Here is a 16,720-nt window from a genome sequence, read left to right on the forward strand (position 1 = left end):
CAGGGACTGCAGCCCACCAGGCTCCTCTGTCCATGGGATTTCCAGGCAAGAGTACTGGAGTGGGGTGCCACTTCTTTACTGCAGTTATCTGTGGTGATAACTCCTTGGAACACACCTTCTATCTTGAATTCTTATAGTCAGTAGGGGGAAGTTCAAGGGTTATGCTGAGTCTTTGGGGCCTTACTTGTTTTCGGCTCGAAACAATCTGAACACCAGAGTGACACCTCTTGGGGCAGCTTGTTCTGAACCCCATCGGTGGACAGCTGTAGATCAGCTGGGGGTTGGCTCATCTATGATCTCAGCTGGCCATCTGCTCTCTGGTCCCCATGATCTCTCGTCCTCCAGCAGACCAGCCAAGACTGGTTCCTTTCCAGGAAGCAGCATGAGGAAGTGTTCAAGGTTATTGAATCCCCCACATGGAACTGGCACTTTGTCACTTCTATTTTATTCTTGTGGCCAAAGTCTATACCTTCTGAAGGAAGGAGCTGCACAGTCATGAGGAAAAGAATGTGGATGTAGGAAAAGGTGGTGAATTGGGACCTTTTTACAATTAATCATCAGTAAAGATGGGCTAAGAAAAAGAGACTTCTTCAAAAAAGACACTAATCTGTTTTTGACCGTTTTTGTATCTCTTTCAGGCGCTCATGATTTTTTCCTTCGTAGCTAATGTCAGTGCACATGACTACTTATTAATAGTAATAATAGCTAATCAGTATTAACTATATACTATGTGCTAGGCCCATTGTTACTGTACATTCCTTTTCTTATTTAAATTTTATAATTACCCTTCAAAGTAGATATTGTTATCATCATCATCTCTATTTTAGAAAATAATGAGTCTTAGAGAAATAAGTAATTTATTCATGGTCAGGATACTGATTAGCAGCAGAGCCAGAATTTGAATCCAAGACAGTTGGAGTTCAGAATCTGTTATGCAATATTGCCTTTCTACTCTCTTCCATTAATACTGTTTACTGATTTTTGCATGTGTCAGCCAAAACAAAGAAGGGAAGGAAGAAAAGAAAAAAGGAAGGAAGGAAGGGAGAAAGGATGGGAGGGAGGTAGTAGAAGAGGAAGAGAAGAAGGAGGGAAGGAGGAAGGGAAAGAAGAACACTAATATTTTTAGGGGATTTTTACTTAATATAAATGAACAATTTAATACAGATTAAATACAAATAAATTAATTCATGCCTGAAACTATGGTTTTGAGACATAGTTATTTTATATATATTTATTGTAAGAAGTAAGCCATAAAATACCTTGGAGTCCATTTTCCACCTGCAGTGTAGCTAAACTTAGACTTTCAGAGTCTATAGTCTAATTGGAAGCCATGCTTCCATAGCAGAACCAATTAACTAACTTTCTATTCAGCTTGTTGCTAAAATGTCAGGACTAAAATACTATTCCTTTAAAGGCATGCTATAATAAATGGGGTCCATTTAAACAAGACACTCTAGGCTGTATTCCTAATTAGAAGAGTGAAACGATTGTTGTCCTCAAAATCATAACATGTTCTCAGTATTTTCTCATTTTATTAGATGTTCTGATGTTTAATATCACCTGAGTCACTGAGACTTTTTTTTTGAAAGTTTTTCTAGTCCATGAAATAACCTTCACACAGAATAAAAATAATTGGCTTGGATGCATATGAAATATATAAATTGACAGGGTAAATGTTAACCTAGGTCCTTTAGAAACCTCAGAATCATCCTTGGTTTCTTTCTTACTTTTACTTCCATCACTCCCACCTCTGCCCACTCCCTCTGTGCTGATTTCTCAGTATGTGATTGCTAATCTATGTATTAAATCCCTTTCTTTTCCCCTATTTTACATGATCCTTGCCAGTGTTTCGATCCTGACTTATTATCTTTCTTTTAGAATGAGACACAACCTTCTAACAGATTTTCTTGTTATTTAGTGCCTGGACATGGAACTACTGACTGGTTCCAAATTGGGAAAGGAGTACCTCAAGGCTGTGTATTGTCACCCTCTTTATTTATGTTATATGCAGAGTACTTCATGGCAAATAGATGGGGAAACAATGGAAACAGTGACAGACTTTATTTCCTTTGTCTCCAAAATCACTGCTGGAATTGGGCTTCCCTGGTGGCTCAGACGGTAAAGAACTCGCCAGCAATGTGGGAGACCTGGGTTTGATCTCTGGGTGGGAAGATCCCCTGGAAAAGGGAATGGCAACTCACTTCAGTTTCTGGCCTGGAGAATTCTGTGGACAGAGGATCCTGGCAGGCTACAGTCCATGGGGTCGCAAAGAGTCAGGTACAACTGAGTAACTTTCATTTTCCCTTTTGAAATCACTGCAGATGGTGACTGCAGCCATGAAATTAAAAGACACTTGGTCCTTGGAAGAAAAGCTATGACAAACCTTGACAGTGTATTAAAAAGTGGAGACATTACTTTGCTGACAAAGGTCCGTATAGTCAAAGCTATGGTTTTTCCAGTAGTCATGTATAGATGTGACAATTGGACCATAAAGTGGGCTGAGCACCAAAGAACTGATGCTTTTGAACTGTGGTGTTGGAGAAGACTCTTGAGAGTCCCTTGGACTGCAAGGTGATCGAACCAGTCAATCCTAGAGGAAATCACTCCTGAATATTCATTGGAAGGACTTATGCTGAAGCTGAAGCTCCAATACTTGGCCACCTAATATGAAGAGCTGACTCATTGGAAAAGACCCTGTTGCTGGGTAAGATTGAAGGCAGGAGGAGATGGGGATGACAGAGGATGAGATGGTTGAATGGCATCACCGACTCAGTTGATATGAATTGTGCAAGTTCCAGAAGATAGTGAAGGACAAGGAAGTCTGGTGTGCTGCAGTCCATGGGGTGGCAGAGAGCTGGACATGACTGAGCGACTGATCAACAACAAAGGTTAAATATGAAGCAACATGGAATTTGTTAAACAAATACTCCTACAAACATACAATGAACAACCATTCAGACTTACGCTTAGAATATTTAATGGCATGGGGGAAATAATCATAACATTATGAATGTAATAGAACAAATTCAAGAACTTTCAACAACTGTGTTTTTGTAAAACTTCACTTATATATGTACAGGATGTTGAATCCTGGAAGCCTATACGCAAACATTTTCTTAGCATTTATCTTTGAGGGTGAGATTATTAAGGATATTTATTTTCCTCTTTGTGTTTTAGTATTTTAAAATAGTTTTAATGTTTACTTTTGCAATCAAAAGAAAACAGGTACATTTTACTAAAGTTTTGACTGATATTTTATATTTGCTCTTATTAATGAATAGGAAAATTTTTCTTCTTGTTTGTGCTTATCTAGGGATGATTTTTACGGTGGATTATATTATTTTAAAATATATATATGTATGTTACTACTGATTGTGTATACATTGAAGTTCAAGCATTAACACACAGCATTTATTTACATAATAGCATTAGGATGGAAGTTCTCCGCAGAGGACACCAGGATATCATGAGGAAAGAAATGTTACAAAGCAAGTTCTAATCAGGCTGCTGAGGGCTTCTTAGTAACCTCCCACGTCTCCCATCAATATCTGAAAAGTCGATCTTACTCTCAGATTTCTTCCCAGTCTTCAAGTTAAGACTAGCTTTAAACTGGATGAGTTTGGAGGTTTTAGAGGATTACCTTATCAGGATACATTTATCCAAGTGGTGATATCTGAAAGTTTACAGAAGTATGCCAGTAAATTTACAATTGTAAAACTCAATAGAAATACTTGATATTTATTAACTTCATGAAAGAGAGGTTCTTTAATCACTGTGTTTATGCTGTTAATATATACACACAGGAAAAGTTTCCAGGACAATTCCAGTCATTCCCAGTACTTTGCATGTAACAGCATCTTCCATGCCTCCAGGGAAGTTGTATGATTTTGTCAGGTTATAATTGTAGTTTCATCTATAGATGTATCAGGCCTTAAAACAAGCTCCAGTCTGATCTTGCAGGAGTGCACACTCGTAGCATTGCTTTGGTGGCTCACAATGTGAGACTTGGAGGCAGCAAGAGAGAGCACTGCTGCTGGGCGTGCTGCTCAGCATCATTGACTTTTCAAGAGACAATTAAAGTTTTTAGACAGCTATCAGATATGCAAAGTCGTGGAAGCTGCAGCTATTAATGATGCCTTGATATTAAAATATTTTCAAATAGATTTAGAGTCAAGCCTGCATTTCTTTGTGAGTCTATCTGATTTAAGTTACTCTTTTGAGTAAGATTTTTTTAAAATAGCGAAATTGAATTAACAGAAGCAAACTTTTAAGCAAATTAAACCCACATATAATTGAACTCATGTTCATTATCATCATTGAAGTCGAAATTGTAACTTGTTGCTTTTCTTAAGTAACTGTATTAATTTCTAGTATCATCTCCTCATCCCTGGTTAGCTTGCCACAACAAAGCAATCATGCATACAGTTATGCTAAACACAGAGAATATTGGGTTGGTTCACTTCATTTTTAAAAAATTTTCAAGTGCTAAAACATAAGAAAATAAAATATGTTATATTCTAAATATATCAAGGAATATAGTCTAGTTTTTCTGTAATTTTTTATTTTGAAACTCATTATTAAACTCATTAAATAGGAAAATATAGTTATTATAGTTATTTAGTTTAAAAATAGATTTGGGCTTCCCAGGTTGCACAGTGATAAAGAACCTCCCTGACAGTGCAGGAGATGCAGGAGACACAGGTTCGATCCCATGGAGGAGCAAATGGCAACCCACTCTAATTTCTTTCTGGGAAAATCTCATGGACAGAGAAGCCTAGTGGGCTACAGTCTGTGGGGTTGCAAAGAGTTGGACACGATTGAAGTGACTTAGCATGCATGAAAAACAGATTTTACAATAAAAATTTTTCTAAATATAGACCTGTAAAAATTATAATGAACTTGTGTGTGTGTATTTTCAGTCATGTCCAACACGTTGCCATTTCCAGGGTATCTTCCTGACCCAGGGATCAAACCCATGTCTCCTGTATTGGCAGGCAGATTCTTTGCCACCTGGGAAGCCCTGTGATAGCTCTCTTGATAATCTGATCCACCAAAGACCTAACACTATGAAATTTAAATCAGTGCTTACTGTTTCAGTATTAGAAAACTAATCAAAAGAAAACAACATCAATTCTTATGCAGACCACAAGGTGAGATTTGGCAATCTTTCCAAAACTTCTCAAGACTGGCTATTCTATTGCTTATAAAAGGAAATCTTGAACTTCCAGTTTCCTCCGTCTCCGGATGAGTGGCTATTTAATGGAATTAAAAATTGTGGAGGATTCTAATCAAATAATATGAATTGCTAAGAATTTTAAAATGGGAATGAAAAGTCTTATCATATTCATTTTCCTTTTTATTATATTAGTTTTTAATACTTAGCATCCTCCTAGCAACAAGAACAAATATCTTGTTGAATCAAGTAGTAGTTCAGTTCAGATCAGTCGCTCAGTTGTGTCTGACTCTTTGTGACCCTATGAATCACAGCACGCCAGGCCTCCCTGTCCATCACCAACTCCCGGAGTTCACTCAAACTCATGTCCATTGAGTCAGTGATGTCATCCAGCCATCTCATCCTCTGTCGTCCCCTTTTCCTCCTGCCCCCAATCCCTCCCAGCATCAGAGTCTTTTCCAATGAGTCAACTCTTCGCATGAGGTGGCCAAAGTACTGGAGTTTCAGCTTTAGCATCATTCTTTCCAAAGAACACCCAGGATTGATCTCTTTTAGAATGGACTGGTTGGATCTCCTTGCAGCCCAAGGGACTCTCAAGAGTCTTCTCCAACACCACAGTTCAAAAGCATCAATTCTTCGGCGCCCAGCTTTCTTCACAGTCCAACTCTCACATCTATACATGACCACTGGAAAAACCATAGCCTTGACTAGACGGACCTTTGTTGGCAAAGTAATGTCTCTGCTTTTGAATATGCCATCTAGGTTGGTCATTACTTTCCTTCCAAGGAGTAAGCATCTTTTAATTTCATGGCACAATCACCATCTACAGTGATTTTGGAGCCAAAAAAAATAAAGTCTGACATGGTTTCCACTGTTTCCCCATCTATTTCCCATGAAGTGATGGGACCGGATGCCATGATCTTTGTTTTCTGAATGTTGAGCTTTAAGTCAACTTTTTCACTCTCCTCTTTCACTCTCATCAAGAGGCTTTTGAGTTCCTCTTCACTTTCTGCTATAAGGATGGTGTCATTTGCATATCTAAGGTTATTGGTATTTCTCCCGGCAATCTTGATTCCAGCTTGTGCTTCTTCCAGCCCAGCGTTTCTCATGATGTATTCTGCATATAAGTTAAATAAGCAGGGTGACAGTATATAGCCTTGACGTACTCCTTTTCCTATTTGGAACCAGTCTGTTGTTCCATGTCCAGTTCTAACTGTTGCTTCCTGACCTGCATATAGGTTTCTCAAGAGGCAGGTCAGGTGGTCTGGTATCCCCATCTCTTTCAGAATTTTCCACAGTTTATCGTGATCCACACAGTCAAAGGCTTTGGCATAGTCAATAAAGCAGAAAGAGATGTTTTTCTGGAACTCTCTTGCTTTTTCCATGATCCAGCGGATGTTAGCAATTTGATCTCTGGTTCCTCTGCCTTTTCTAAAACCAGCTTGAGTGTCTGGAAGTTCACGGTTCACGTATTGCTGAAGCCTGGCTTGGAGAATTTTGAGCATTACTTTACTAGCGTGTGAGATGAGAACGATTGTGCAGTAGTTTGAGCATTCTTTGGCATTTCCTTTCTTTGGAATTGGAATGAAAACTGAACTTTTCCAGTCCTGTGGCCAATGCTGAGTTTTCCAAATTTGCTGGCATATTGAGTGCAGCACTTTCACAGCATCATCTTTCAGGTTTGAAATAGATCAACTGGAATTCTATCACCTCCACTAGCTTTGTTCGTAGTGCTGCTTTCTAAGGCCCACTTGACTTCACATTCCAGGATGTATGGCTGTAGGTGAGTGATCACACCATTGCGATTATCTTGGGTGTGAAGATCTTTTTTGTACAGTTCTTCTGTGTATTCTTGCCACCTCTTCTTAATATCTTCTGCTTCTGTTAGGTCTATACCATTTCTGTCCTTTATTGAGCCCATCTTTGCATGAAATATTCCCTTGTTATCTCTAATTTTCTTGAAGAGATCTCTAGTCTTTCCCATTCTGTTGTTTTCCTCTATTTCTTTGCATTGATTGCTGAGGAAGGCTTTCTTATCTCTTCTTGTTATTCTTTGGAACTCTGCATTCAAATGCTTATTTTTCTCCTTTGCTTTTCGCTTCTCTTCTTTTCAGAGCTATTTGTAAGGCCTCCCCAGGCAGCCATATTGCTTTTTTGCATTTCTTTCCACTGGGATGTCTTGATTCCTGTCTCCTGTACAACATCTAGTAGAGTGGACCTTAAAAAGTCCTCTAAGGCAGGGAGCCCTCTCCATCATTTCAGAGTTCTCTCCACCAGATTAGATGGTCAATGTTCTCCTTTACTGCTCATGCTTGCTGCACAGAGCTCTCAGCTCAGGTCACATTTCAATATGCTTTAAAAGGCACAGTCCTACTCTTTCACCTGTCATTCAATTAAAATTTAATCTAATGAGCTAGCCATATCTATAGGACCTAATAAATTGCCCATATAAAAAGGAAAAACCTAGATAATATTTCTCATTTTATCTGGGAACAATTGGGCAAAATTCTTATTTCATTTATATAATAATCAATGATTATAACTTTGGAAATTTCAATTCAAGTGGTAGACCAAGAGCAAAGATATTTCATACATTTGTTCACTGAACACATATATGCATGTATAAGATATACATATATAGATTTTGTACCTATTGGATGTCAGGCGTGTTGTTACACACTGTTTCTGTGTAAAAACACACTACTGCCTGTAGGAAGCTCATTTCTGGGGGTGAGAGAGGCATCCATTAAATAATATAATAATGAATATATAATATGCAGCTGCAATAAGTGCGATAAAGGGAAGCCTAGTGGCCCTATGAAAGGACAGTAAGCTTAATTAGGGGCTATGATGCCCAAACTGACTGAGAAAAAGAATATATAGATGTTAATTAGACAAAGAGGCAGGGTGAATATGCTTTAGGCAAAGGCAACAGAAAGGGCAAAGCTTCCTTGAGGATTATATGTCTTCACAAGTCACCTCCACTTCCTGCTTTCTGAGAGCTGGAGGCAGGGACTAGTGATGATCCCTTCCCTTTACATCACAGGGCACAAGCTCTCAGCTTGGTCCCTGAGTCTTTGCTATAAGACTGAGGGCCTTGATGGATATAACAAAATAAAGCAATCAAACAAAATCAGCCAAATTATTTATTAAGTAAAGAAATAAAAATGCAACTTGCTAGTTTCTTTAGGTAGAGATCTTAAAAATTTAAATCCCTGTAATATGATGCTGATTATTTCTAATGATTTAACAATAAACCAATTACATGTTGCACTATAAAAGACTTAAACTTCTGAAGCAAAGATCCATTTAACCTATATGGAATTTAGATTTTTATCAATATTTATCATGATTAGTATACAATTTGGATGCTTAATATTGTTTTGACATTTTCACATATCAATTTCTCTGAATAAACAAACACATTTTGTATAGAGAGCATAAACAAAAGTTATAGGTTTCATGGCCACAGTAATTAATTCTCTGGCAATGTAGTTTGCTTTATCTGTCAAATATAATAACTTTTCTCTTCTGAAATGCTGTTACAATCCAGACAAATAGTAGATCTTTATAGTAGTTATTCTTTCCTGTCGTATCTGCAGTACAGCTCTGTGTCACAACTGCAGTAAGATTCCCCCAGAGTCCAGTAAGGAAATAATGTACTTTAGAGTTTGCAGAATGGGAAGGTTTTGGAAAAGAGGAATCAGTACTGATTTTTTAGGCAAGTTAAGGAGGATAAGGGAAAAGAATGAAAAATAATGTATCTACTGTGGGAATCACTCTGGTGGACAGGTAGATGAATATATATGGATATATATAGACACACACACACACTATATATATATATATATATATATATATATAGCTTTATATATGTATATAATTATAGTGAGAAATAACATAGAAGATTGATACTACCTATGCTCTCACTACTTAAGATGAACTCATTATCAAGGTCTAAAGATAAATCTGATAACTACAGATTTTTGTACCCCAATATATAGTGTTTAAGAACATGAGAATATCTGTTCCTTTTAGGAGAATCCTCATACCCGACTAGGTGTATAGTTTAGTTGTGTGGTCTGAATAAGATAGTCACATAACAGTCCAGATCAAACAATGTTTTAAAAATTTTTATCTAGTTATTTTAGCTTTTTTGCAATATAATTGACATACACTACTGTATAAGTGAAAGGTGTACAGCATAATGGCTTGATTTACATAACATCATGAAATGATTACCAGAATAAGTGTGGTGAATATTCATCATTTTATATAGACACAACATTAAAGAAATTGGAAAAAAAAGTATTTCTCCTTGTGATGAGCACTGTTAGGATTTACTCTCTTAACGACTTTCATATATAACATATAACAATGTTAATTTTGTTAATCATGTACATTATATCCTTAGTACTTACCTATCTTATAGCTGGAAGTTTGTATCTTTTGACTGCCTTCATCTAATTCTCCCTGCCAAAATATATTCTTCCATTCAGTAGGTGGTTTTTTTCATTTTGATGATAGTTTCCTTCACTGTGCAAAAGCCTTTTGTTTGATATAGTTCCATTTATTTATTTTGCTTTGTTTCCCTCATGTGAGGAGACATATCCAAAAAAATATTGCTGAGACCAATGTCAAAGACTGTATTAGTTATGTTTTCTTCTAGAAGTTTTATGGTTTCTAGTGTTACATTTTTTAATCCATTTTGAATCTGTTTTTGTACACAATATGAGGAAGTAGTTTAATTTTGGGGCTTCCCAGGTGGCACTAGTGGTAAAGAACCCCCCTGCCAGTGCAGGAGATGCAGAAGATATGGGTTCAATCCCTGGGTCAGGAAGATGCCCTGGAAGAGGGCACAGTAACCTACTCCAGTACTCTTGTCAGGAGAATCCGGTTGACAGAGGAGCCTGGCAGGCTGCAGTCCTTAGGGTCACAAAGAGTCAGACACGACTGAAGTGACTTAGCATGCAGTCCAATTTTATTCTTTTGCCTGTAGCTGGCAAAAGTTTTCCAAACACCATTTGCTAAAGAGATTATCTTTCCCTTATTGTATATCTTTGTCTCCTTTGTCATAGGTTTATTGCCCATGCAAATATGGGTTTATTTCTGGGCTCTCTATTCTATTCAGTTGATCTATGTGTCTTTTTTGTGCCAGTACCGTATTGTTTTGATTACAGCAGCTTTATAGTATAGTTTGCAAGCAGGGAATGTGATGCCTCTAGCTTTGTTTTTCTCTCAAGATTGTTTTAGCTATGCAGGGTCTTTTTCATTTCCATACAAATTTTAGAATTATTCTAGTGCTATGAAAAACACCACTGGTATTTTTGACCAAGATTGCATGAAATTTGTAGATTGCCTTGGGTAGTATGGTCATTTTAACAATATTAATCCTTCCAACTCATGAATATGGTATATCTTTCCATTTGTTTGTGTCATCTTCAATTTCTTTCATTAGCATCTTGTAACAGGTACAAGTCTTTAACCTCCTTAGTTAAAATTATTCCTAGATATTTTATTTTTCCTGCACATATATAAAAGGGATTGTTTTCTGAGTTACTCTTTCTAATAGTTTGTTGTCTGGTCAAACAGCTTTAAAGAACACCATGTATGTTAATCACATCCAAGGCCATATGGGGATTGACAAGCTCAGTTCAATTCTTTTTGATGTCTACTCATTAACAGTTAAAAAAAAGTCTTAGGATTAGAGTAAATTGTTTTTGGCAGTGAGTCATGAATTTAGATGTCTTTAGAGGCTTGACAAATAATATAAAGTGCAGAAGTAGTACAGAGCAGTAGTTGTCAAAATGCAGACCTGAGACCAGTGGCATTAGCAACACAAGGGAAATTTTAAATAATGCATATTAATAGGATGAGACCATCAATATGTGTTTTAACAAGCTCTACAGGTGATTGTAATTTATGCTCAAATTTGTGAACAACCAGTGTAGAATAATGGGAAATTATGGACTTCAGTGAACTAGAGTATGTCCTAAAGCATTCAAATTCAATGTCAACAAACTGAGCTGACCAAAACAAAACATAAACATCACATGTGAGGGAAGAATTTAAACCATAGTAAATCAGTTTATGTCTTCAGATTCAGAGGAATTTTGACACTTTAATTTCTAGAATGCTCAAAACTTTAATTGGTCATAATTGAACTATTTAGAAAACATTTCTCTGTGGTTATCTATTTTGCTGTCCCTGACTGTATATCCTCTAAACAGCAGTCTTAACCATCGAAAACATTTAGAGTCAATGGGACCTTCTCATAAAAGGAGAATGGTGGACCATGGTGCACCAATGATACATCTTTCTAGAATACAGAAATCTGTCTCCATTGGTTTTCTTTCTTTTTCTTTTTTTTTTTTTTTACTTTACAATATTGTATTGGTTTTGCCATACATCTTTTTGAACTGAAAATATGTTAAGCTCACAAAAGGCTTTCTGAACATCTAATCCAGTCTGTTAATTTTGTAGATAACAAAATAAGGTTGAGAGGCTGAGCAATGTGCTGAAGGTTGAACAGTGAATAAATTTAGTAGTGGTTATATTGTGGTAGAGGTTATGAGAATGAGTCAAGTGCATGTATACCACATTTAAAAAGATATATTCTTTTTGGAATAAATACTCACATTTATAAATTCTAAATAATATGTAAGAGACAAAAAATTCTAAGAATTTATCTGTGAAATTATAATCAAGATCAGTGTGAAAATGATTCAATATTCACTTCATGATGTTTTCTAAGGATTCCTATTTTAATTAATACATTTAAATAATTGTAGCATGCAACACAACAAAAGAACTCAATTTCATTTACTCTGATTCTTTTTTTCATGGACCAGAGGCAAGAGTGTCATATATACTTGGAGCTCCATTCACTAAGTGAAAGATTTATAACAGAAAGGTTCTTGTTTGCCAAGTTCCTATTGTATCCTACCTTCTAGAATTCTTGGCACAGTTTCAGTACTCAATAAATATTTGTTGAATAGATGAAAGTGAAGACAAGTTATTTAATTTTCCTGCCTATTCATACCCCTTTTTCTTAAATACTCCCATAGCTGTAACTGTGTACAGTGGTACCTGTATTGACTGCCACCCTTTCGCCATGGCTAATGGGATGTGTAACTGATGGGTCCAGGGTAAATTTGTCCAAGTATTTCTTTGCCCTAGAAATATAGATTGGGGACATGGAGATAAAACATGGAGACTTCATGAAACTGTGTTCTTCATTTGATCTGGGTGATACTATGTGGGCTATTTTCTGTAAACTTTTTCAATGGGTAAGTAATGATTATCTACTATTTACTGTCTCATAGGTGAGAGGAATGCCTCAGTCAATAAAGCATGCTTTAATGTTTACACTTATGGGGGTGTATAGATTATTAAAATAATTACGTAAATAATAGTTATGAAGTTAGTGTTAAGGAGAAAAACAAAGCAGGGCAAAATGACAGATAACAAGTGAAAGTGAAAGTCGCTCAGTCCTGTAACCCCATGGACTATAGCCTGCCAGGCTTCTCTGTCCATGGGGATTCTCCAGGCCAGAATAGTGGAGGGGTTAGCAGTTCCCTTTGCCAGGGGATCTTCCTAACCCAGGGATCCAACCCAGGTCTCCCACAATACAAGCAGGTTCTTTACCAGCTGAACCACCAGGGAAACCCAATATATAGCAGACAGAGGTATTATTTTACATAGGGTAGTACTAGACTAACTCTCTGAGTTGATTACATTTGAAAAGAGACCTGTATAATGTGAGGAAAAAATTATATGGATCACTTGGAGAATAACGATCCAGGCAAAGAAAACAGCAAGCATAAAAGCTCAAAAGCAAGAGATCAGTTTGGCTAGAGGACAGTGAGTGAGGTAGGTGATGATAGGAGATGTGACAGGAAATACAGTTACAAGCCAAATTCTTTGGAATTGGAGGGCCAAAGTAAGGACAGAATTTTTTCAAATGGTGCTATTAAACCTTTTAAAGAGTTTTAAGAAAGAGAGTGATATATATATAGATATATAGATCTCTCTCTCTCTCTCTCTCTATCTATATATATATATATATAAAATAACATTATGGGTGACAAAGTGTGGAGACTGAGAAACAAATTAAAGTGTTATACTGGTCAAGGAGTAAGGTAGTATTGGTGGGTGTGCTGATGCTTAGATTCAAGATATGTATATATATATATATAAAATTTTTATGTATGTATTTATTGGCTGTGTTGGGTCTTCATTGCTGTGCAGGCTTATCTCTAGTTGGCAGCGAGTGATGGCTGCTCTCTAGTTGCATTGTACGGGCTTCTTATTGCCGTGGCTTCTCTTGTTGTGTGGCATGGGCTCCAGGGCATGTGGCCTTCATTAGTTGCAGCTCCAGGGTTCTAGAGTACATGCTCAGTAGTTGTGGCCTGCAGGCTTAGTTACCTCGCAGCGTTTGGGATCTTCCCAGACCAAGGATCAGACCTGTGTCTCCTGCATTGGCAAGCAGATTCTTTACCACTGAGTCACCAGGGAAGCCCCAGATTCAAGATATATTTTGAAAGTAGAGCTGAGAGGATTTGCTGTTGGTTTGGATGTGTGTGCTTAGTCGTTCAGTTATGCCCGACTCTCTGTGACCTCATGGGCTACAGTCGCCAGGCTTCTCTGTCCATGGAGATTCTCCAGGCAAGAATACTACAGTGGGTTGCTATGCCCTCCTCCAGGGGATCTTCCCAACCCAGGGATGGAACCCAGGTCTCCCACATTGCAGACAGATTCTTTACCATCTGAGCTACCAGGGAAGCCCATGAATATTGGAGTGGCTAGCCTATCCCTTCTCCAGGGGATCTTCCTGACCCAAAAATTGAACCAGGGTTTTCTGCATTACAGGCAGATTCTTTACCAACTGAGCTACCAGGGAAGCCTGCATGTGAGGTGTTATATATCTTTGATATATAATTCAAAATTTCTGTCACCTTGGAGTGGGTTTATTGGATGCATCCACTGGGTAAATCCACTAGATGAATGTGGTGTTGATTATGGAAAAGTTGACACTTAGGGAGAAACATGCTAGTTTGGGGTTAAAGTGGCAGCAGAATGAAGTGTCTGGTTTGGGGTACATTAAATACAGGATGCCTATTAGATGTGGAAGTCAGTACATTGAATAGATGCTAATATATGTGTCTAGATTTCAGAAGATTAACTAGGGCAGTTTTATTGGATTAGGGAGGACAAAAAGACATATGAGTTCAGTTGAAGAGAACATAAGAAATAAGTAAAAACAAATGTCACAACAAGTTTTGAAAAAGGAATGGGGAAACCGGATACAATCTATAAGGGGATTTTAGATTAGGCTTTTTTTTTTTTTTTCCCAAATGGAGATAGATAATTCAGAGTGTAATTTGAATGTAAGGATGACTATGGAATGATCTGGTGAAGTGGAAAAATGACATAGAAGAAGGGGATAATTACAGGACTGATGTTCTTGCTCAGGTAAGAAGAGGAAGTGATCTAGTCCACCAATAAAGTGGTTGACCATAGACAGGGAACAATTCATTCATTGTTACAAGAATTAAGTCAGTATATAGGAACAGACACAGGTCATTTGGTTGATATGATGGTAAGGGGAATGTATAAATGCTTTTCTGATTACTTATTTTTAGTGGGTATGAGGACTTTTTTATCTGAGACTGATAAGTGTGAAAGGGTTGTTAGAGATATCAGGAGAGAAAAGGTGTAAAATTGTCTTTTTGAAGTATGCAAGAGTAAATTAATTAGGAAAATAATCTTTGGCACAAAAGGAGAGTGAAGGAAGAATGAGTCTGAAACCTAGAAATAAGATCAAGTGGTATAGAGAGACAGCGAGACTGAACTTGGTTCTAGTCTCACAAAATGCTCAATTACTCCTCTTGCCCTTGGGTAGGTAGTTTTTTTTCCCCCCATAAGTCTTATTTATTCTGTCTGATTCTTATATTTGTGGATGATAGAGAGCCACACCCCTTTTATTTTCTGCTGAACCCAATTTGAAAACATTTCAGTTCATTTTCAACCATGATTGATTCTTGATGAATACACTACCTAAAGATAGGAAGATTATTGTGATATGCTGACTAACGTGTACTTAGTTGAAGTAGTTTTTTCAAGACCTTTTCCCATTCAGTAAGCAACAATCATTGCCTTATAAAAACAGATGATAGAAGAGTTCACTCTTAGCTTTAGAATTACTAAATAAAGCCCCAAAAGACACTGAGAATGAAGCATTAGAAAGTAATTTTGAAGAATACAAGATCAAACAGAATCAGTGTGTTTTCATTGGCCCAGGAAGATGGAGACAGTTGGATATAATGGTACTTCCATCCCTTTTACAAGTCATGGATTCATAAAAATTTATGATATTTGTAGAGGCAGCTAACTGTGAGCATCTTATACCAGGCTATAGCCAGGTAGGGCAAAGAATGAGGACAAAAATCTCATCACACCTGGAGCCCATTTGTAGCACAGGTGTGCTATCATAATCCATTGAGCTGTCCTGACAAAGGAAAGAGAAATGCACAGATACTGGTACTTGTGTCCAAAAAAATTATGTTGCAATTCTTCTACACTTAGGTTTCTGGCCTGAATGTTGTGGTGGTGGTATTTTTAAGAGGAAGAGAACATTTTAAGAATTTATGGAGTGGTGAGAGAATTTTGGCTTCCTGTTCTTATTTCCTTCCTCTCTGTGCTGTGTGTTCTGTGTTTAGTTGCTCAGTCATATCCAACTCTGCAACCCCATGGACTGTAGCCCACCAGACTTCTCTGTCTATGGCCATTCTCCAGGCAAGAATACTGGAGTGGGTTGCCATGCCCTCCTCTCCCTCCCCTCTAACTGCCTCTATTTCAGGAGCAGATGAGAGTCTTTCCTTCCTTTTGGGATGTTGTTTATTGCTGTACACAGTACCACACCACTAACAGGGGAGAACTGAGAATAGTAGATCAATGTATGAAACAGCCCACAGGCTTGGTGTAATATCTGCTTTCTAAATTTGTTGAATAAATTGAATTGACTGATGCCGGGGTCCAGCCCCAGCTGATCCAGGGTATTCGAAGGAGAGACGGCGTAGGCGAAGATCAGGAAACAATTGCTTAATTAAATGTTAATTAAGGATATAAAGAGTAATAGAATGAGGATAGCTCAGTAGGAAAATTCAGTGGAGAAAAGAGGCTGAGTAGCTTGGTTTACGCGGGAGACCAATAAAACTTCAAGACAAGAAGTTTGCACCACTTACGTAGGCCACAGGCGTCCTTCCGTTCTCCCGAAGGAGAGGAGACAATGAGGCCTCCCCGGTCGGATCTTAGAAGCCCAGGCATAATTAGTAAGCATGGTGGGTTCCGCGCTCCAGATGGAGACTCAGCCAGAGTGAAAGAGAGAGAGACATGGGGAGACCAGTATTTCGAGAAACTGATCCCAATTCTTTATTTTCCATGGTCTACTTTTATACACTGAGATGTCATGCAAAAGTCACGTGGGGACAGCAGTCCTGACCTTTATCAAAGTCAGGTGCTTCACACAAATGTATACAGAGGTCT

At 37.7% G+C, this 16,720-nt stretch overlaps 1 pseudogene; it reads right to left on the minus strand.

Annotated features, from left to right (window-relative positions):
• Positions 1–12,289, minus strand: part of LOC109558120 (motile sperm domain-containing protein 1 pseudogene) — a 33,014-nt pseudogene extending 20,725 nt beyond the window's left edge.
• Positions 12,290–16,720: the final 4,431 nt, after the last annotated feature.

The sequence above is a fragment of the Bos indicus genome, chromosome 4 (assembly GCF_029378745.1).
Source record: "Bos indicus isolate NIAB-ARS_2022 breed Sahiwal x Tharparkar chromosome 4, NIAB-ARS_B.indTharparkar_mat_pri_1.0, whole genome shotgun sequence".
Lineage (NCBI taxonomy): Eukaryota > Metazoa > Chordata > Mammalia > Artiodactyla > Bovidae > Bos > Bos indicus.